Source organism: Phacochoerus africanus, chromosome 10 (genome assembly GCF_016906955.1).
Source record: "Phacochoerus africanus isolate WHEZ1 chromosome 10, ROS_Pafr_v1, whole genome shotgun sequence".
NCBI classification, from domain to species: domain Eukaryota; kingdom Metazoa; phylum Chordata; class Mammalia; order Artiodactyla; family Suidae; genus Phacochoerus; species Phacochoerus africanus.
Window position 1 is genome coordinate 22,014,887 of NC_062553.1, and position 22,262 is coordinate 22,037,148.

A 22,262-nucleotide genomic window follows, 5' to 3' on the forward strand; every position below is an offset into this window, starting at 1 on the left:
AGCCAGGGCGTTTGAGCCCCTTCATTTCCTTTCCTGCCTGACCTGTGTGTATTTGCCCTGCTTGCTGTGGAGCATAAGGATTCAGTTCCATTTCCACATTCTCTATGTGGGAACTGGCTCCTTACTAAAATTGGCTTTTCTTTAACTCTGAACTCTCTGCATATCATGAATGCAAAGTTTACATGGAATTGCGAAAAGTTATCTTCCCACTTTTATCCTAAGCTCTGCCCATCTTAGAACACCTTCCAACTTCATCTGACCCCTTCTAATAACCACTGAAAAACAATCTTTAACATTTTGCCCATCTTCATAAGATATTCCATAGATATTTATAATGCCTCCTCGAATGGCAATGCCTACTTGAATACTTCTTCATTTGAAAGTCAAGGAAGAGGGTTCCCATTGTGGCTCAGCCTGACTAGAATCCATGAGAATGTGGGTTGACCCCTGGCATCGCTCAGTGGGTTGGGGATCTGGCATTGCTGTGATGTGTGGTGTAGGTCTCAGGCACTGCTTGGATCCCACATTGCTGTGGCTGTGGTGTACGCTGGCAGCTATGAGTCCAATTCAACCCCTGGCCTGCTAATTTCCATAAACCATCCTAAAAAGCAAAAAAAAAAAGTCAAGGAAGAGATAAACTTATATTTTAAAAAGAAAGAAAAATTAAGAGCATTGACTCTCATAAATTTCACTTACATTAATTTTTTTTCTTTTTGATTTTTATTTTGGATTAAATCTTTTAAAAGTTGAAATATAGTTGGCATAGATTATGATATTAGTTTTAACATTGCATCAAGTTTTAGATAAGAGTCTCAAAATCTTCAAGGTACTCCTAGGAAAACTCTTTCAGTGTGCAACTTGTAAATGAAGCTTCCATAATTGGAAGCTTCTATGCAATCTATTTGCCAGTACTGACTAGTTCTTATTCTCCTCTAAAGATAAATGTGCTGGTCTCCGTGTGACAGGAACTGCAACCTCTTTGGCTCAATAGATACTTTGGTTGTCAGAAAATCTCTGGCCTCATTAGCAGAATAAAATTTCCCCATGCCAGGAATTCCCCAAGTTACACTGACTGAATAGAACACTCAAAACTTAAACCTTCTTTTCTTCAATTTTGGAAGTTTCCTGTGACGATCTGAAGGCTCTCAAGCTTTCCTGGACAACCTTGTAAATGTTCTACCGGGAATAAACAGGACGGAAGTGCTAGCTGGTCAAAGCCTGTGAGACTGTGAGACAGATGTGGAAGTTCTGGACTTCCCGACGTGGCTCAGCAAAAACCAACCTGACTCAGATCCATAAGAATGAGAGTTGGATCCCTGGCCTTGCTCCTTGGGTTAAGGATCCGGCGTTGTCATGAGCTGTGGTATAGATCGCAGATGTGGCATGGATCTGGCATTGCTGTGCCTGTGACTTAGGCCAGCAGCTATAGCTCCAATTCAACCCCTAGCCTGGGAACTTCCATATGCTGCAGGTGTGACCCTAAAAAGAACAACAGCAACAAACACGTGGAAGTTTCTGGCACGAGACTCTAGGCCCCTGTTGATTCCCTTGTGTTGTGTGGATCACTTGGAAGTTCTGGAAGCCCCACAAAGTAAACGTGCATTGAGATTTCTTTGGCTTAAATCTATCTTACTGGAGACTTTATTTTCTTCTGGATGGAAAATGCTACATTTCTTTGTCTCTTTCTGTCCTTCTCTCTCTCATTTTCTCTCTGTCTCTGTCTGTCTCTTTATCTCCCCCTCCCACACACAATATTTGATCTTCTTTATGCACTCTTTTTCTTTAAATACCCATCCATAGTACTTGCTTTTGTTTCCTACTTGTGAAATTATTATAAATATTGCTTTTCTTTTCTTCTTACAAAAGTAATGCATAATCAATGTCTGGCCCTTTAAAAATAAAAGTGAGTTTTAAAGAAACTGGAAATCCTCTATAACCTGCTTAGGCAATACTCTTCTTAATTTGTATACACTGCTAGATTTTGTCTTTATCTGTCTCTCTCTCCCTTTATCAGCCAAACTGATTTTGTTTACTCATGTTTTTGACAGTGTTTGCAGCATGCAGATGTTCTAGGGCCAGAGACTAACACAGGCCACAGCAGTTACTGGAGCCTCTGAAGTGGCAATGCCCAAAATTTAACCTGTTGAGCCACACGGGAACTCTGAGTTTGTTTACTTTTTGGTTTTACTGTTAACAAACGTGGAATCATACAAGATAGATTAACTTGGAACGATGTTTTTAAAAACTTGAGAAAATACAGAAATACTCTTTTCATGATGTCATATTACATTTTATATGGCTGCATAGAGAGTAATTTATTTGTTGAAATATATTTCATAAAATTCATGATTTTAAAATACACAAGTCGGTGGTGTTTATTGTTCATTGTTTTTACAACCAACATCACTAATTCCATATAATTTTCCTTACCCCCAAAAGAAACACCATACCTTTGAGCAGTTAGTCCCAATTCACCTTCCCCATCCCCCATACTGTCTCTAGTGAGTACACGATGCAAATAATTGTGTAAACAAATGTTGGAGGTAATTTCAAGAGGGAGAACTATCTGGCAACACAGTTGGCCAAACAAAATCATTTCTACATTGTGTAGCAGAGATTACAAACAGTGTAGGTATCTGAAAATAGGATTCAACCTGGTGCCCGGAGGAGTCAAGGAGGGATCTTTTCAAAGAGAGGGGATTTCATTAGGGCCTGGAAGGATCCATTGGGTTTGAACCAAAGAAATAACTTCAGAGGCTAGGCTAAACCAGAAAGACATAGTGCTGAATGCCTTGCAACCCGTGGACTGCAGACTCACTGCATTCAAATCTTTGCTCTACCATCTACTGAGGCGATCTTTCTAAGCTTCAGTTCCCCATTTCGTAAAAATTATTGTACTTGTACCTACTTTGTACTGTGGTTGTGTAGATTAAATAAAAGGAATTTTGCAGGAATTCTGACATTTAAGAAGTGTTCAGGAAACTATTATGATATTATAATTAATCAGAAATGGTGGAAGAGAATGGGCCTGATGTGCGTGACTGAGATGAGGTTAAGGACCAGGCTACTGCAGAGGAAGTCAGGGACCTGAGGTCAGCCTGTCCAGAGAGGCATGGCTGTCCACTGACCATCGGCTTATTGAAGTCTAGATATTTATATTGAAGATTTCCTCTGACTGGCTTGAACATGGACATAGAACACAAAATTCTGGGTTATGTGAATGGAGGCAATTGCAAATATTGCAAATATGTCGTAATGCTGGCTTGGTGAATAGAGTACTTAACATTTTCAAGAGCACCTTGATTTACTTAGAGTTTTGATTTACTTTGTAGTCATGTAATTGGGTTACCTGATCTCTAAGGTACATTCTGTTTCCATATTAGTATCATCCCTACAAATATATCATGTTTATTGAACATCTATGATATGTGGGCACTCTACTAAGCACTTTACATGGATTACCACATTTAATCATCACAACGACCCTTTAAGGCAGGAATTATTATTAAGCTCCATAGTATAGATGAGAAATGTAAGGACCAAAGAGGTTAAACAATATTTCTTAGGACAAATAGTTTGTGGGAAGATGAAAAAAGCCTTTGTTAATAATTTTGTCAAGGCCTTACGACTAGAGCAGGAATATATATATGTGTGTGTGTATATATATATATTTTTTGCCATGTGCATGGCATACAGAAGTTTCTGGGCCAGAGATCTAATCCAAGCCACAGCAGAGACCACACCAAATCATTAACTGCTAGGTCACCAGGGAACTCCTAGAGCAGGAGTTTACCATGATGTGATAAGGATTTTTATCACCAATCATTTATTGGGATTAAGAGTATTTTTAGGATGCTCTTTCAAAAAAGGAGAGATTTAGGAATTCCCGTCATGGCTCAGCAGTTAGCGAACCTGAGTAGCATCCATGAGGATGCGGGTTCCATCCCTGACCTGGCTCAGTGGGTTAAGGATCTGGTGTTGCCATGAGCTGTGGTGTAGGTGGCAGATTCGGCTTGGATCCTGTGTTGCTGTGGCTGTAGCATAGGTCGGCGGCTACATCTCCATTTGGACCCCTAGCCTGGGAACGTCCTTATGCCACTCGCCTGCGGCCCTAAAAAGACAAAAAGACTCCCCTCCCCCCAAAAAAGGAAAGATTTATTCTAGTGTGCTCTAGAAGTTATATTTAATAACAAATGCAAAGATTCCTCTAAGTGTTCTTATATATGAACAGGTATACTATGTGTAGTGTACATGTTTGAATTGAGCACAAGAGAATGAGCAATGTTCTCTTTTTACCTAATATTATTGTTTTTTACATACATAAATATGATGGAGTTATGCTTCTTTTGAAAAATAGACTAGTAAATCGCACAGCCTGTATTTCATAAACCTCACTTATTTTTCACTCACCCTTTCTACACCCCCTCAACCTTGATCACAACTCTTTTTTCTTGTAATGCTACTTTTGCTAATCCCTATTTCTCATTTGACAATTACCTTGTCCTAAATTGTTTTTTATACCTGCTATAATTACATAATTTTTATTTATTTTTATTTTTGCTTTTTAGGGCTGCACCTGTGGCAAATGGAAGCTCCCAGGCTAAGGGTCTAATTGGAGCTGCAGCGGCCGGCCTACGCCAGAGCCATAGCAATGCGGGATCTGGGCTGCATCTGCGAACTATACCACAGTTCATGGCAATGCTAGATCCTTAACCCACTGAGAGAGGCCAGGGATTGAACCCACATCTTCATGGATATTATCAGGTGCATCATCCCTGAGCCACAGTGGGAACTCACTGTGTAATTTTTAAAACGTGATTCAAACTTTTTTCAAGAGCAGGAATTTGTGTTATAACTATGTGTGGTTCTTAAGATCTATAAGAGGTGCTCACAAATGTGACAAAAGTGTCAAAAAAAAAGTGTCTAAATTAGAGAGATAATGACTTCAGTAGCAGGAAGCCTAGATTTGGATTCCTTCTCAGCCATTCACAAGCTGGTGGCTTAGGGATTCATGCATTTGAATGCATTGGAGTCACATTTTCTCAGTTTCAGTGTCTACATAGGCGGTCCCTGGTGCCTCAGTGGGTTAAGGATCTGACATTGTCACTGCTGTTCAATTCCTGGCCTGGGAACTCTTCTGCATGCCATGAGCACAGCCAAAAAAAAAAATAGTATTTATTGATGTTATAGTATAACCTGAGAAAAGAAATGTGGAAGCACATTGCAAGTGATTACTATACATATTCTGGGATTTGTTTTGAGTAAATGTTTGCTAAATACTTTTAAAATTAAATTAGTGATTTCATCCAGTGGAAAAAATGACTAAGAGGCAAACTCTCTAAGAATGGGTCGTGAATAGATCAGATTCCTGAAAGAGTATCTACTGCCTCTAGATCCTATGTCACAGGACCGTGAGGAAAATCCAGAGTTCAAAGGAAAAGAGAAGAAAGAATGAAAGCTAAGACTAATGTTAAGAGGCAGAAACAGGCCTCTTTTTCAGATTAGTTAGAACATAAGATTTGTGTGACACAAGATTAATGGAAGATAAACCTCAAAAGAATAAAAAGGACAGATTACAAAGGGACTTGGATGGCGGTTCATTGACTATGAACTTTATGCAGAAACTAAAGATAGCTAATATAAACATTCACTATGTACAAGGCGCTATTCTAATCTCTAATCCTGTACTCACCTTGTTTAACAGTTTAACACTATCATTCTGAAATACAGCGATCGTTGTGGTTCCTATGCTTTAAATGAAAAAAACTGTGAGACACGCAGACGCTCAATAGCTTGACCAGGGTCATGCAGTTAGTCAGTGGTAGAACTGGTATTGGAACTCAAGAAATCTGATTCCAGCTCCACCCTCTTTATAACGTCATCCATTGCCCTATGGAATAAGTAGTTATTAACTCAGTTCATTGGAGACTCTTGTTTTGGTTATGTTTTGCTGCCTAACAAACCACGCCTAAAGCGTAGTGGCTTAAAACGAAAACACTTTTTATTTCTCACCGCTGAGCTGTTCATCAGTGAGTTCTATTTCAGGCGATGTTGGCTGTGGCACTGGAATTAGCAGAAGATATGCCATGGTCTCACTCAGTCAGAGCTGACTCTTGGCTGGGAACTCTTCTGGGACTGCTGGTCTGGGGCCTTGGATCATTCTGTGAAGACCTGTCTATGTGGCTGTTTGGGCTTCCTCACAGCATGGCATGTGGATTCCAAGAGGAAGCGATCCAAGAAAAAGGAAGAGAATGTCACCTGTGTTCTTATGGCCTGGGTTCAGAAGTCCCAGAACAAAAACTGTACCTTCTTCTATTGGTCACAGAAATCATGAGGCCAGAATAGACTCCAGAGGAGGAGAAATAAACTTTATCTTCCATAGGACAATGTTATGCACTTATAGGGAGGTAAAAACAAAATGATAAATCTAGATTATAAAATATTATTTAGTGCTAAAAAGAAATGATGTATCAAGTCACAGAAGACATGGAGGAAACTTAAGTACATATTATTAAGTAAAAGAAGGTCCAACTACACATTACCTGGAAGAGGCAAAACCATAAAAAAAAAAGATCAGTGATTGTTGGTGGTAGTAGGAAATAGGCAAAGCACAGATTTTTATATACTCTGTGTAATACTATAATGACGGATACATGACATTATAGAATTTGTCCAGACTTATAGAATGTACAATACCAAGAGTGAACCCTAGTGTGAACTATGGACTTTGGGTGTTTATGATGTGTTACTGTAGGTTCATCGCTTGTAACAAATGTGGCTTTCCAAGGTGGGGGATGTTGATAACAGGGGAATCTATGAGTGCATTGGGGCAGGAGGTATATGGGAAACCTCTGTATCTTCCTCTCAATTTTCTATAAACCCACGCTACTCTTAAAAAAATAAAGTCCCTAGGAGTTCCCATCGTGGCTCAGAGGAAACAGATCTGACTAGTATCCGTGAGGACACAGATTCAGTCCTTGACCTTGCTCAGTGGGTTAAGGATCCTGCGTTGCCCTCAGGTGTGGTGTGGGTTGCAGATGTGGCTCAGATCCTGTGTTGCTGTGGCTGTGGTTTAGACCATTGGCTACATCTCTGATTCGACCCCTAGGCTGCGAACCTCCATATGCTCTGGGTGCAGCCCTAAAAAGACGAAAAGTAAAGTCTTTAAAAAAATTGATGGTGATCTCCTTTGGAAGTTACCTAGTTCATATCTCAAACTATGGGAATAACGCAGCTCTCTGATGGACCCTAAATTTATTGAATTTCTGATCATCATACATTGAGGAAGAAATATTAGTTGTGAAGATTAAGCACTCTTGTCAAGCCTTTCTTTCATTAGAGCTGCAACTAGCATTGTGCAGCATAGCAAATGCTGTTATTTCAGCAACTTATTTTGATTTCACATAAAATAGAATGTACATATGACGGCCCAATAATAATGACATGATTATTACAGTGGTTCAGAAAGGTATTTCTAAACACTTGCTGTTTCTCTCCAGTTTGTCTTTGCCACTGAGGGGCATGAGATGCTGTTATTTAATGCATTTGACAGTGGATTATGGTAGAATTAAGTGCTAGCGGAAGCAAAGTTCTGTTAATGGCTCTGAATAATCTAACTGTAGAAATTATTCTAGTTCAATGGAGGGTAAAATTATAGGATGTTGAATTCTTTCCAACAAGATGAATTGGGATGATGAGATATGGAGATTAAATGCAGACTACTGTACAGATTTGTACTGTAACACCAGGAGGAAAATTATGCTGGCAGGGTGGAAAAGAAAGACAGAACTCTAGAACACAGAAAAGGGGATTCCAGTTCATTAACAATAAGGGCTGTCATGGAGCGCACACATTTTGTGACAGTATGGTAAAGATAAATAGTTCTAAAAACTCCTCCTGCTCAGTGATAAAATTCCTAACTATTGAAAAGATTTTTGCATTTGTCGATGAATAGTCCTTGCCCAATAAAGCGGAAATGATGACATGTCAGCTCATTTCATCAGCGGTGAAGGTTTTTAAAGAAAGTTGTTGACTTATTATGCTATTTTCTTAAAAATGGGATAGATGATTTAAAAATCTTGCAATTTTTTCTGTAGTAAATAATCATGCCTACTAAAGCATTATTACATATTTGAATGTTGCTTACTAATAGGAATCAGTATTTACCCTCAAATCTATTGTGTGCTGATCCGTTTATATATTCAGTGATGTGTTATTGAATAGCTGCACAATACATGACGCCATGCTGAGCAGTGATTATGCAATAGTAAATTAAACATCTCTGTCCTCAACAAATTGCACTCTATCTAGTTAAGGCTCTAAATATGCCCAACATATCATGAACTATCCTTCTAGTTAAGTATTTGGGTCATATGTGGGCCATTTTGAGATCACAGAATTGGTGATGGTCTGGATTACATGCTTTAGGAACTACTTCACAGAGGAAAATATACTGTGGGATATGGGTCTTACAAGGATGTGTTAAAGCATAGATAAAGGCATGAATGTGCAAAAATATATTAAGGATTGGAATGTCATTGAGAGCACAGGGACATGAGGATAGAATATTAGACATGAAATTGGAAATATTGGCAGGAATCATAGACAAAAGATCTGGCATGTCAAACCGTAGGAGTATTATTGATCTTATAAGTAAGTGATGGGTCCTGTGGCAGACACAGTAGGTTAGATTATGCAGTCACAGAAAATGACATCCTATTCTCCATGGCTAAGACATAAATGCCATTTTTCTCCTCCACAAAATATATCCAATTCAGGCTCTTCACCACACTGGTCCATGATGTCTTCACTCTGGGACCCAGACTGAGAGAATATTTATCTGGCTCAAGACTAGTTATCATGGTGGCACTGATCTTAACACTCTTGGCCAGAAATGGCATGTCTCTTTAGCTCATAGTTAGTTGGTCAAAGCAAGACATGTGGCCATTATTGATTTCCTGAAGAAATGGGCACCATGACAAGACAAATATAAGTATTTGGTAAATAGTAATACATCACAGAGTCACAGGCTTATGTGCAACTTTAAGAAGAAAAGTTGATATGATAAATCATATATGTACTGTCTCAGAATTATTTTGGAGCCCAGAAAGCAGGGATTGGAGATTAAAAGTTTGCTGCTATGTCTCTGGTAAGAGAATCTGACCATACCATTGCATTGGAGAACGGAGAAAGCGAGGTCTTATTTGAGGTGCCCATTCCTTAAAACTTAAGGAATGATTGAAAATTGAGGGATGGAGTGAAATCTAGAAGTTCTTTAATATATCTGGTGTAGCTATTAAGGATGATGGAGGAATCACTGCTGGTATAAGGGAACTACTAAGACAATATTCAAGTGCTGGAAAACATTCCCCAGGAAGACCAATAACTTGCCCAGTTGGCAGATTCTAGCCTTAAACTGTGAAGTTATATGCTTAATGTTATTTTATGCAAATTATTACTTATAAAGTTGTTGGAGTCAGGGACACTCCAAAATCAAACCCCGGTCTTACCAGGGGAGTAGTATTAGGCAAGAGACTTACCTTCTTTAAGTATCTATCCTTAAAGGGTTTGGGGTTTATTGTCTTATTTAAAGAAATGATAGCTAGCTAGCTAGATAGATAGATAGATAGCTTTAGGCTTTATTGTCTTATTTTTTAAAGAAATGATAGGTAGATAGCTTATTATGATTTTGGACTATATTTTTTGATAAGAGTATCTATTTTAATAACATGAAAATTATCTGTATATGCTATAGATATTTGTTAGTAGAAACATTAAAAAGGGGATATTAACAGGTATAAATGGAAAAGTTTTTAAAACAAAAAATCATTTAAATATTGAAAAATGAGGAGTTATTGTCGTGGTGCAGCGGAAATGAATCTGACCTAAGAACCACGAGGTTGTAGGTTCAATCCCTGCCTTCTCTCAGTGGGTTAAGGATCCAGCAGTGCTATGAGCTGTGGTGTAGGTTGCAGACGTGGCTCAGATCCCTCATTTCTGTGGCTGTGGCATAGGCTGGCAGCTGTAGCTCTGATTCGACCCCTAGTCTGGGAACCTGCATATGCTGTGGGTACCAAAAGCAAAAAAAAAAAAAAAAAATTGAAAAATCGAAAAATGAAAGTGTAACATTCTACTTAAAACATTATACTTAAAAGTTATCACATTACCATTTTTTTTCACTTTCTGTTGATGGTTGAATTAAGTGTGTATATCAAAGCATCTTCATGTTCATCACTAACCATACATGTTCATCATATTAACTCTATTTTATCATAAAAATATTTGGCTGCTTATACCGATTTTGGTTCTGGCTTTGAAATTGATACTGCTTTGGAGTTCCTGTCGTGGCTCAGTGGTTAACGAATCCAACTAGGAACCATGAGGTTGCGGGTTCAATCCCTGGCCTTGCTCAGTGGGTTAAGGATCTGGCGTTGCTGTGAGCTGTGGTGTAGGTTGCAGATGCAGCTCAGATCCTGTGTTGCTGTGGCTCTGGCGTAAGCCAGTGGTTACAGCTCCAATTTGACCCCTAGCCTGGGAACCTCTGTATGCCGCAGGAGCGGCCCAAGAAATGGCAAAAATACAAAAAAAAAAAAGAAATTGATACTGCTTTTTGTTAATGTATGACATTGACCATTTTTGATTTCATGTATGAATATGCCACAAAACCATTCATACCTTCTTCACTTTGCACTTCTTCTGTTAAAAACATTTACAAAGAATTGTAGCCTAGAGCAAATTTTTAGACACTGCAAAATTCAGGAAACTTTACAGGATATATTCAAATAACGTATTTGGTTGTACTAGTGAGGTTAACAGTGCTACATAGAATTATGTGTCAAAATTGGCATTTAAATACTTATTTTGCTTCCAAAACTTATTATATTTTAGGACACTACTCATAGAATTTGTATAAAGTACACTATGATTAGACTTATTTCTTTTGCAGTAATGACTTACCATTGGCAGCCAAAGAGTCTGTGAATGCATATTTTGAACATGGCAACTGCTACGAATGATAGCCCAACAGTTTTTCTCCCATGTGCTCTGTCTAGATTCCAGAAATGTCAACCTTAACTTTTAGTTCCTGCCCTTGCTTCAGATGTGTCATCAGTGTGTTCTTTGATGAATCAGTAACATCTCTATGTAGTTAAATTTTAATTATTTTTGTCTTTTGTTAGGGCCGCACCCATGGCGTATGGAGGTTCCCAGATGAGGGGTCATATTGGAACTATAGCTGCTGGCCTACACCACAGCCACAGCAATGCCAGGTCCAAGCCATATCTGTGACCTACGCCACAGCTCACGGCAATGCCGGATCCTTAACCCACGGATGGAGGCCAGAGATGGAACATGGATGCTGGTCAGATGTGTTTCCATGGAGCCATGACAGAAACTTCTAAATTTTAATTCTTATGGTGTAATTACTTTGTTACATTTTATCATATATTATTAAATATTATGTTTCCCTATTTTCTTATTTTATTTTTATTAGGAATCGGGGTTAAAAAGTTACAAATATCCCAAGAATTTCTAGGGAGAAAATTCTACATGGAAATATTACATGGAAATATTTCTACATGTTAGGTACCCCAAAGTATTATATGCTTTTTTCCTTCTTCATCCTTATCTCCTTCTTCTCTCCCTCCTATTTTATTTTTTTCCCCTCATGATGATAATTTTCATCATCACCATATTTACTATGTATCAGGAAAATTTGGTAAAAACACATTTTAGGAGTCCGATGGGCCTGGTGTCTACTGAGTTCTGCCACCAAATATATAATACAAGTGATACATTGGGAAGCTGTGAGCATTAAATGAAATAATGTTCTGTGACAGGTATATAACATATACTCAATAAATTTGATCAGAGCAATCAGTAAGTGTGTCTACATTTTATAAGTATAATAGACCCACAGATACTGGAGTTAATAAATTAAGGAGAGCATGTAGGAATAAAACATTGCTCCTTTTTTTAGTTGGACTATTTTTTAGGTATCCTGGGATTGTCACAGAGCATGAAGTTCCCAGTGTTCAAGTAGTCCAAATGACTTTACAGACATTTCTTTTGACATTATGAAAAAAGCTTAAGAAAATGAGCTCATGCCAATTACTGGGAAAAATAAACCTCCATGTATAAATTATGTTTCATATTCAGAGTCCATAGAATCCAATTTTGTATTATTTCTAATTTTATTTATTTATTTATTTTTTATTTTCCCACTGCACAGAAAGGGGATCAAGTTATCCTTACATGTATACATTACAATTACATTTTTTTTTTCCCCACCCTTTGTTCTGTTGCAACGTGAGTATCTAGACAAAGTTCTCAATGCTACTCAGCAGGATCTCCTTGCAAATCTATTCTAAGTTGTGTCTGATAAACCCAAGCTCCCGATCCCTCCCACTCCCTCCCCCTCCCATCAGGCAGCCACAAGTCTCTTCTCCAAGTCCATGATTTTCTTTTCTGAGGAGATGTTCCTTTGTGCTGGATATTAGATTCCAGATATAAGTGATATCATATGGCATTTGTCTTTGTCTTTCTGGCTCATTTCACTCAGTATGAGATTCTCTAGTTCCATCCATGTTGCTGCAAATGGCATTATGTCATTCTTTTTTATGTCTGAGTAGTATTCCATTGTGTATATATACCACCTCTTCCGAATCCAATCCTCTGTCGATGGACATTTGGGTTGTTTCCATGTCCTGGCTATTGTGAATAGTGCTACAATGAACATGCGGGTGCATGTGTCTCTTTTAAGTAGAGTTTTGTCCGGATAGATGCCCAAGAGTGGGATTGCGGGGTCATATGGAAGTTCTATGTATAGATTTCTAAGGTATCTCCAAACTGTTCTCCATAGTGGCTGTACCAGTTTACATTCCCACCAACAGTGCAGGAGGGTTCCCTTTTCTCCACACCCCCTCCAGCACTTGTTATTTGTGGACTTATTAATGATGGCCATTCTGACTGGTGCGAGGTGATATCTCATGGTAGTTTTGATTTGCATTTCTCTTATAACCAGCGATGTTGAGCATTTTTTCATGTGTTTCTTGGCCATCTGTATATCTTCTTTGGAGAACAGTCTATTCAGGTCTTTTGCCCATTTTTCCATTGATTGATTGGCTTTTTTGCTGTTGGGTTGTATAAGTTGTTTATATATTCTAGAGATTAAGCCCTTGGCGGTTGCATCATTTGAAACTATTTTCTCCCATTCTGTAAATTGTCTTTTTGTTTTCTTTTGGGTTTCCTTTGCTGTGCAAAAGCTTGTCAGTTTGATGAGGTCCCATGGGTTTATTTTTGCTCTGATTTCTATTGCTTTGGGAGACTGACCTGAGAAAATATTCATGATGTTGATGTCAGAGAGTGTTTTGCCTATGTTTTCAATTTTGTATTATTTCTGAGGGTGCACTTTTCTAAATGATAACTGATATCCAAGAAAACCCATGAGGCATAACTGAGATGTTGAAACATTTAAAAAAAAATTGGACATTCTAATATTATAATATTATATAATATTATAGAATATTCCTTGCCCAGAAAACTGGAATTATACTGTATTTTTAACTACAAGATTGGATATATAAAATAAACACTGGAATTCCTGTTGTGGCAAGACAGAAACAAATCCAACTGGTATCCATGAGAATGTGGGTTCAATCCCTGGCCTTGCTCAGTGGGTCAGGGATCCAGCGTTGCCATGAGCTGTGGTGTGGGTCGGAGATGTGGCTCAGATCTGGTGTTGCTATGGCTGTGACATAAGCCAGCAGCTGTATCTCTGATTTGACCCCTAGCCTGGGAACCTGCATATGCCTAGGGTGTGGCCCTGAAAAGCTAAAATAAAATAAGTACTGTTTTCCCACATTTCTCACAAGAATGCAGTGAAGTAGCTCTCTGCCTTCCCCTGCGGCTTGATCATTCCAGGCACTCACTAGAGGCTACATGGAATCTCCATTGTTTTGAATGAAAATATGGGCATTATTAGCCTCAAAATGTTTAATGAGTGCCTTTCTGAGCAGATTATTATGCTTACTCTTCATCCCCATAGCCATATCCTTAATAGAGAGACAGAGAGAGAAATAGCTTACCTGGCAAAAGGAGAATAATTGTTCAAGTAGATTTTTTTTTTAAATCTGCTTTGTGTCATCAATTTCCATCTCCTCTGTTTTTTTCTGTGGCATGGGGACTCTTTCTTCCTCTCTGCCCTATTGCAGTGGAACAAGCTTATCCAGACATATTTTATGAGGCAAAATCTATTCTGCTGGCCATCCACATTTGCTGCCGAATAGCTTACTCTGAAGCAGAGACAAGATATGCCACCTCATGAGCCCTGAAATGTACAGAAGGACACAGATAATTGCTATAGGATTGACCCTGTTGGGATTGAACAGATAAGCTTTTATTTTAGCTAGGCTGAAGTGAAAATTTGGGATATGCTCAGCTCTTTTCCAACTTAAAAAAAATATATTCCAACTCATATTAAGTGATTATTTGGCCTGTAATAAAAATTTGTTATACATTTTAGAAACATCTTATAGAATTAATGGGCTACAAGGAACTCCTAGTTGACACTTCATTCACTCTATTCTTCAAAGAGATTGAAACTATTCTAGAGCATTTCAACCTCATTTTCCTGGACTTAGTTAAAGATGTGCCATCGTCATATTGCTTATATGACATTTAAAAAAAAAAGTGCAAAGAAGGTAATTTTAAAAGTTGAAAATGGGATAAAAATGTACTTCAGCTACAAACTTGATTTCAGGTTTATCCTTTTTCAATGGGTTTATAATATGTCTAGATTTGCTTTACTTTCTACCTCTCCTATAGGCTTTAGAAAATAAACATACAAATAAAATTATGGTAGTTTCATGTTTCAATAAAATTAGCATGTGGTTAAGTGTAGAATTTAGGTTGTTAGTTTATTTCTTTTTTTAATAGTATTTTGGTTTGGTGTTTTATTCTTAGGGCCGCATCTGAGGCACATGGAAGTTACCAGGCTAGGGGTAGAATTAAAGCTGCAGCTGAGACTTAATGCCACAGCCACAGCAACACCAGATCCAAGCTGCATCTGTAAATTATGCTGCAGTTTATGGCAACACTGGATATTCACCCTCTGAGCAGGGCCAGGGATTGAACCTACCTCCTCACAGAGACAATGTTGGGTCCTTCATCCACTGAACCACAACAGAAACTCCTAGTTTATTTCTTTCTTCAATCCAAGGCTCATTCATTCAACAAACACTTTCTGCAGACTTTTGTGTACACAGATTCAAGCAAAGTTTTCATTTCATAGTTCATATGAGATTAGATGAGCATCTGCAATCCTAGAAAGAATACTATACAAAACAAAGACAATGCAAAAAGTAGAAATCCCCAAAATGTATTCATGCTTGCCCAAACCAGTCGTTTCCAAGGAGCTGGGCTGTCTCTACCTAAGCATATGCAGCCAGGTACTTCATGAGTTCTCTAAAAGATGCCTACAAAATATTTAGGGCAAGTTTTCTCTACGAGTCTCTAAAAATACACAAGAATTTCATTGGAGTTCTGGAATGATTTAGGATCAGATAAATGCTTAATGATGCCCTCTTAAAGTTCTCATATTGCATAACAGAAAAGTCAGCCACCTTTTCCCAGTATTATCAAATTTTGTAGACACTTTTGAAAGGAAAATGAGTTATTTGAATTGAAAATTTAGCTAATTTAATGGAGCAGATTTTGTGATGCATCAGACTTAGTCATTGCTCCCCCTTCATTTTGTAGTTTATAGACAATCTTCTCTACTCTATAACCTTTGCTTCTCATATACCTACAGATTGCTGTGGATCTATAACTATTCCAAGTGTGAGTATTACATCCCACAAGCAAACAAACAAACAAACAAACAGAAATGATCCATGAGTTGTGTTTGAGACAATATGATAGATTTTTACAAATATTGGTCCTGGCAGTTTACTGCTGACAAGACACAATTGTTATTTGTATATTCATAATAAAATCCAAACTAGGAATAAGTGAGGATAGGTGGTTAGTGGCCACAGGAAAATTAAAAAAAAAAAATTGCAGGTGAGTCTGGTCCCCCTTTCTGCTGGTCCATTGAGTGTGGTATTCAGTGTAACCACTTTGCTCCCAAGAAAATTCATTATTTCAAAAGCTGTTCACTCCCTGTATCTGTCCTTAGAGACAATACTTTGCCAAAGAAAATCTCTCAACTCTTATTGTAACCAAGCAGGCCTGGGAGGCTTTCCCAGGGTGGGGACCCTCCCCCCATGTCCTCCACCTGCCTTTTTACCTATAGAAAGACTTTAGTCAAAGAACCGTTTTAATCAGAAAAGTGAGAAGATACAGAGAAAAAAGAAAACAGTAATAATGATTCAGCCATTCAACAAAGTCAAGGACCTTCAGTGCTTCAAAGACTATAGATAATATTCTGAGCCATGTCCTTGAAGATGTTTGGTGGGTGCTGAAGCCCCCCCCCCCCGCCACAGTCACACAGACCCCCGACCAGCTGGAACCAGAAGGTTATGACACTGACTCAAAATTATCTCACACCATTCAGGAAAATGTCCAAGAGCTGATCATGCCCTGCTCCTCAGACACTATAAACTGAGTAGTGGTGGACTTCTCTCTACTCCCTCTAAGGAGGGGGCACAGTCCTTGTGGCACTAGCCTGTCCTGTTCTCCTCTTTGCCTGGCAATTAAAACTACTTTTTTTTTCCTCCAACTATGTCTCCATGTTTCTCTTGTTTCTATTTGGCATAAGTGTACAGAGGCAGCCAATGTTTCAGCAACACTCTTGGCCTTAAAGGCAGAGACTTGGATTTAGTTCTCATTACTAATTATGTGGCCTAGTTTATTAATCTATTCCTGTTTTATCACCTATAGGGATAATAACATATGTTCTTCTCCACCAATGGTTCTTAATGGAGATTATAATTGAGCCAAATATGATAAAAGACATAGTGAGGGACAAAGAAAATACCAACAGAACCCATTAAGAAAGGGAAGAGATTCTTGACATATTTACATGTTCTTTAACACTTTGCTTTTGTTTTTTTTTGAGAGAAGAGTCAGAGTCTGACTTTTTCCTATTTTAAATCATGACTGATAGATAATAGGCATTAAATAAACTTTTGTTGGGAGTTCCTGTCGTGGCGCAGTGGTTAACGAATCTGACTAGGAACCATGAGGTTGCGGGTTCGGTCCCTGCCCTTGCTCAGTGGGTTAACGATCCGGCGTTGCTGTGAGCTGTGGTGTAGGTCGCAGACGCGGCTCGGATCCCGCGCTGCTGTGGCTCTGGCGTAGGCCGTTGGCTACAGCTCCGATTCAACCCCTAGCCTGGGAACCTCCATATGCCGTGGGAGCAGCCCAAGAAATAGCAACAACAACAACAAAAAAAAAACTTTTGTTGAGTGAATGCTACTGCCCTCCTTTTTGAATTCATCATCTATTATAATGTTCTCCTTTCTTACTGCAATCAAGCTACACTAGTTTTTCTGCTGTTTTTAAAACACCTCAAACTCATCTCCATCTCAGGACATTTGTGTGTCTTATTCCATGAGCCTGATTAATTCTTCCCGCATTTATTAAGAGGTTTATCCTCACAATTGAATTACATGCTTAAATATCATGTCCTCTGGAAGACCTACCACAAAACCCAGTACCTCAAGCAATACACTATATCAACAGCCTCTGTCTTCTGCAAGTTTATGTAGCTTCCTAGTATTTTAATAAATATTTTTCTGTATCTCCCATGAAAAGAGAAACTCCTTGAGCACAAGAATTTGGTCTCTGTTGTTGTCGTGTGTCTCCAACTATATTTGCTGATTAACATTTGTGACCAACTTCAATATTATTAATGACCTGGGAAATTTTAAAAAAGATGCATATTCGACACAATCAACTGGAAAAAAATAAAAATCATGGTAATATCAGATATTGGAGAGAGTTTTGGCTATAGGATCTCTTATATATTGATGCCCGGATTGGAAGTACTTGCGAACATTTTGAAAACTTAGTTTGACAGCATCCCCTAAAGTTAAACCTCACATAAAATGGGACACAGAAATTATAGACATAACAGAGGATATATGGACAAGAATGTCCTTGGTAAAAGGATGGAAATAATCCAATTTTTGATCAGTGCGAGAAGGGATAAATAAACTGTGATATAGTCACACCAATAAAGTATGACACAGAACTCTAAGTGAATGGTACATGGGTCAGATTTGCCATCATGTTTAAGCCATATAAACATGTCTGTTTTTCTCATTCTTTTGCTATTTCTGTTTAATAAATAATCAAGATCTGTCCATCATCACCCTCCATATCTTGTAAATCCTCCCATCATTCTTCACTGTGAATGTCATCACTGTAATTCATTGCATCATAACCTTTTGCATGAATTAGTGGAAAAAAACCTCCTAGGCTTCCTCTTAGGTCTTCCCGTCTTCTCTGCCTTGAAGCCCAAATTTGAGTTTACATTTTGTGCTCTGTTTATCAGTCTAGTTATTTGCACCTTCCCAATCTTGAATCCAGACTTTCTAAAACTGTTTAACTACATGATTTTGCTATTCCAGAAAATTTTTTTTTTCATCATTAGAATTGCTGCTTCCTCTGCATCAAACACACCAGCTATGATTCATCATATCTGGCAAATATGTCTGCCGTAAATTTCAGATCTCCTCCTAGAATCTCAGCTTTGACAGCACTTTAGCTCTGAGATCTTCCTTATCGCTCTAAAGAACAGATTCTTGTCTTTCCTATTTATACCAAACTGCCTTTGCTCCACGAGACCACGTGGCACATTACCTCATTGCTTGGTTGTATTCTTAACTAATCCCTAAGCTAAATAAAGGTTTAATGAAGCTTAGTGTATATGATTAATCACAGAAAAGGCCTCATATTCATGATCATATTCCGATTTTTTGCACAGTATGCAGTCCTCCTTCTGTATATTTTAATTGATGAACAAAGGAAAAGAGAAGTTTGAATTACAAACAAGGCACCAAAATTTGGATTTACACATGGATAAACAAAATGTTTTTGTAAACTGAGGTGCCACAACAAAAATATATTAACCCCTTTTTGCCTGGAGTGCTCATACCACCTCTATCCGATGCATATTACATAGTGCTTTTTTGTTGTTTAAATGGCCTTTTATAAGTTTTTGGCTAATTTAAAATTTTCTTAATGATTTCTGAAAAATTTGGAAAACGGAAAAAGCCTCTGGGTAATTTTCCATAATACTAAAAGTGATAATTAATCAAACGTTTATATATATACAGCTGTTTCATAACTATATGAGAAAGTACTTTGTAAATAGCAAAATGTTATAGAAAAGGAAGATATAGTTACTCAAATGGTACCAAGTTTTAAATATGCTCTATTTTAGTTTATTTCTTATCTTTCCAAAATTTGTAATCTGTGGCTATAAGAATCATAGCCATATAACAAATATAGATATAAGAAGTATGGGCTAGAAGAATGTTTGCATGGGGGTACTCAGTGTGGGCTAGAGAATGAAGACTTTAAGAAGGACTGAATGTGTTGCAAGTTTCCTGTAACCTGAGCAAGATGTGGGTTTGGATATACCAAAATAGAAATGGCTAAGGGCAATTCAAATGGCTGGGGAGAATTTTATTAAGCAAATGTGAAAAGAATGTCACAATTGAGCTGTCAAGTCTGAGTGGAGACAGTTGATAAAAATGCTATCCAACCCCCTTTTGGTTTAGTACTAGATAAAGGGAAATATGCATAGAGTTTGGGAATTACACAGTTTGCTTTTGTTCTCTGTATACCCAAAGAGACCAGATTGCTGCTGCTCAGGGCACAATTCAATTAATACTTTCCACAGACCCAATTCAATAATTCAATAAATGGGAGTCAATCTTTGTCATTGTGCATTTGGCTTGTAAATCAGCTAGAATTTAAAAAGTCTTATTGACGTCTATTAAAATGTAGAGATGGCTGTATCAGTTATTTTCTCACAATGGCAGCAAAGACATGGTGGTCTGTAAAAATAGGGAATTTTCTGTCTTTTTTCACTGCTGAATCACAAGTGTTGATATGTAGTAAGTGATCAATAAGTTTATGCTGAATAAATGAATGGATGTAAGAATATACTTAATTCATAATTTTATTTACACAGTATGAATCAGGGGAAGAAAATATATATCTGGGGCTCAGAATAAGTAATTTTATATGGAACTCTTTCCTGTAATTTGATTAGTGCTCATTCCAGGTATGCTAAGACTGAAGTCATGTGGTGAAGAAAATGGGAAAATTCAGAAATGCCTGGGGAAGCGTAAGGAGGAAGAGAAAAATAAGCAACCCATAGAAACTATTTCTTAAGAGGTATCTGACTGTCCATAGAATAATCTGGTGCTCACAGAAAACACATAATTGAGTGGAACTAAAGGAACTAAAGGAACTCGACCCAGTTCCAGTGCACAGTGACCAGTGTACACATCACAAACATACAGCATTAAGCGAGAAAGAGAAGGTCATTCTAAAATATATACACAGCAACATCCCAGCCAATGATTTTTACTACTCAGCAAAGTTCAAGCCCTCTGCATGGTGAAGTGCGAACCAGGACCTCTGTTTAAAATGGACCTATCACAAGATCTAAGCTCACAAAAATACAGTGACCGGAGATTTTATAGGAGGATAATTGCTGCGGACTTTGGCAAAACCAGAAAGTTTTTGATCTGAAAGAGCTTCTTTTTTTTTTTTTTCATTTTTAAAATTTTTATTGGGAGTTCACATCGTGGCACAGTGGTTAACGAATCTGACTAGGAACCATGAGGTTGCGGGTTCAATCCCTGCCCTTGCTCAGTGGGTTAAGGATCCGGCGTTGCTGTGAGCTGTGGTGTAGGTTGCAGATGCGGCTCAGGTCCTGCCTTGCTGTGGCTCTGGCATAGGCTGGCAGCTACAGCTCCGATTCGACCCCTAGCCTGGGAATCTCCATATGCCGCGGGAGCAACCCAAGAAATGGCAAAAAGACAAAAAAAAAATTATTGAAGTAGAGTTGATTGACAAGTTTGTGATAATTTCTTTTGCACAACACAGTGATTCAGTTATGCATATATACACATCCTTTCTCTCTCAGATTCCTTTCCCACATAGATTACCACAGAATATTGGGTAGAGTTTTCTGTGCTATACAGCAGGTCCCCTTTGGCCAATCATTCCATACATCTCAGTGTGCATAGGCATAGGAAGAAATCTTTTTCACAACTGCTGTTCATCTTACACCGGTAGTCCCTATGTGCTAACTAAAAAGCTTCTCAGTATTCATGTCTGCTCTCTTCCCACACATCTTTCTGTTCACCAAAGTATCTCTTACTACTCATGGAATCTAAACTAGATATCCCTGGCAAAGGAGGCAAGGAAGGGTAATTTCTAAGTGTTTTGCCTCTATCGCACAGAGACAACGTAAGAAAAGCATAGAAGTTTGAAAGGTATCAACAGACAGTAGTTGGCACAGGAAAAAAAAATTAAAAAGGATCCATTGAGTTTTTGCAGCCACTTCAAAGTCTAAGGTCTTATGGGGATCAATCACATACTGCTCTTTGTGGTTTGGCACTAAATAGGCTAGAAAGACAAATTATCTTTTTTCCTCCACCCACTGCTCCACCATGCACTCAATATGTAATGACTTCAAACTCTAGTTTGAAAAGAGGAATGGGGAATACACAGGAGGACGCTGACCCACAGCAATAATGGAATCCTGCTGGGCATGGAACGTGAAAGCCTTCTCATCTTGATGAAAAACTGATGCTACTCTCTGCCAGGCGCCCTGCTCCTTACTCTTCATGACCTCTGGCTCTGCCTGTACATATTATTCTCTTTGGCTCCTTCAGAAGTGAGCCTTGTAAACTTTTCAATAGTACTACACTGTATTGACAGAGAACTTACTGCTGGAGCAAATTCATAACACCTACAATTGCTTTTTCAGGTAAACAAATGCTTTTTAGACACAGCCTAATGGTTTTCAAGACCGCAGTTAACTGAAAAATTTTGTATGTGCTGGAATTAATTGTTTCTAAGTTGTTCGATGCACCATTCATCAGACTGGAAGTATTTTTCTTTTTTCCTCTAGACTTAATGTTCAAGACTGATTTATTGCTTTGCTTATTAGTACCCATCTCACGGACCTTCTGTAACCTAAAAGAGATATCTTGATGTTATCTGATATATCTGGAGGCTATCTGGAGGTTATCTAAGATAGGTTTGAGTGGGCACATCCTTACTCTGATCTTCCA